The sequence below is a fragment of the Dipodomys merriami genome, unplaced genomic scaffold (assembly GCF_024711535.1).
Source record: "Dipodomys merriami isolate MVZ:Mamm:240054 unplaced genomic scaffold, mDipMer1.0.p SCAF_3519, whole genome shotgun sequence".
Classification (NCBI taxonomy): Eukaryota; Metazoa; Chordata; class Mammalia; order Rodentia; family Heteromyidae; genus Dipodomys; species Dipodomys merriami.
In genome coordinates, this window is record NW_027205070.1 from 7,946 (window position 1) to 9,954 (window position 2,009).

A 2,009-nucleotide genomic window follows, 5' to 3' on the forward strand; every position below is an offset into this window, starting at 1 on the left:
ATTTTGCTTTTATATTTTTGGTTGCATCATTTCACTTTCTGCTCTGCCATATCCCAATTCATTTACATAGAAGACATTATTTCCTGTTTTCTCATTTTTAGAATAAGCTGCACAAGAAGACAACACTGGTCCTCATTTTCAGTCTGTACCTTTAAATACGGAGGAAAATCTTTCCTCTGCTCTCTTCCAATTCCCTACTCTCCAGTTAGAATAATTTAGAATAGTAAAAATGAAAAAAGAGAAAAGAAATAATAGTGAAAAAAACAGATGCAGCAAATTCACCAGATTTTTCTGACCATATCATCCAATGTGAACTATTGGGGAAATACATGGACAGCTCATTCTCACTGGCACTCAAAGTCTCTGGTTAGGCAATTCTGATGAAGTTGAGGAACAAGATGAAAAAGTGAGAAATGGTATCAATTGCAAAAAAAATGAAATAGTATCCAAGCAAATTTCTTATTTGTTCTGCTGAAAATAATCGCCTTACTACAGTGCAGAGACTACTTTCCAAAAAGGTCACTCATGTGATTACTAGGGATGACGATGAGTATACCCCTCTTCATCGAGAAGCCTACAGTGGACACTTAGATATTGTCCATGAGTTGGAGGCTCAAGGCAGATATTCATGCAATAACTGCGAATGGCTGGACATCCCTGCACAGTACTTATATATGGAATAATAACAGAGTGGCTTCTTTATTTCATCATGATGCAGATACCAATGGCCAAGTTAAAGGCCTCTTGACCCCCATGCATCTTGCTGCTGGGAATAGATTTAGCAATGATGCGCTGGATCTCCTTCTATTGAACCATTATATCAAGCCAGGTCTGAAGCACAACTTGGAAGAAACTGAATTTGATATTGCCAAAAGGATAAGTGTGTATCACTACCTCTTTGAAGTTGTGGAAAGCTGTACAAATTGTTCTCCTAAGTCCTAATGGATCAGTTAAGTTTCTTTAATTTCAAAATTGCCAGTCCATCCTATGTGACCATAGAAAATATTTTCACAATACAAAGCAACAGCAATACCTTACTTTAAAAATTCATGTATTCCATGGTATTCTTCCAAGTGAATTGCCTGACTTTGATGTCAAAATATATTTGAGTTGTTTGTATACATCTATAATGATTTCTATAGAGTTTGTGATTTTTTAAATCAGAAAAAATGTTAATTTATCTGTTGAAATGAGTAGTACAAAAACTAAAGATATTTCTGGTGCTTGTCTGAAAAAGTATATTTTAAAATATTTAGTATTCTGTTTGTATAATGTCCATAATCTATTTCATTCGCTCCTAGATATAATACTTTGAATTCGACATTGTTTTATAATACATACGTTCATTAATAAATGTGTCCTTTCAGATTGCATTCTATATAGAAACATTTTAAGATTCTTTTAATTCCTAGGTCCTTATAAAATTTTATTTCTTTGGGATAAAATGACAATGTTATTTATTTCAAAAGTTTTATAAAGGTTAGGCTATGTAAAGGCCTTTCTAAAACAGTGAAGATTGAATACACTGATGTCAAACTAACTTTTATTTCTATGAATTACATATATTATTACACTTGTATATTTGTAATCAACTTTTGAATAACTGTTTTTTCATTTCTTGCATCTGAAGAATGAAAAATATGGAATACTTCACAAATTTTCATATCATCCTTGTGCAAGAGGCATGTAAATCTCTGTATTGTAATTCGGGTAGACCTGCTGCTGAAGCATGTAGTATCCTATAAACTTAAGTAATCAATGATGCAATCTTAAGACAGGTATATATCCTTGGTTGCCTATTTGTAACAAGGAAACCTTATTGTTCCCAAAATTGCTATTCATCTTATTTCTGTAAAATTCTGTGTATGGTGGAAAAAACTTATGTTGTTTGTTCGATTGCTCACATTTGCAAGTTTTTGTAAATGACTATTTTAAGTCTTTTTCATTTGAAATTTGATCATACTTTGAAGCCGTTATAGATAGGTGCAAAGGTGATGGATTTTCAAGTA

The 2,009-nt window shown here is 32.5% G+C and overlaps 1 pseudogene; it reads right to left on the reverse strand.

The window, feature by feature from the left end:
- Window positions 1-1,634: 1,634 nt before the first annotated feature.
- LOC138804027 (U6 spliceosomal RNA) lies at window positions 1,635-1,731 on the reverse strand (annotated as a pseudogene).
- Window positions 1,732-2,009: the final 278 nt, after the last annotated feature.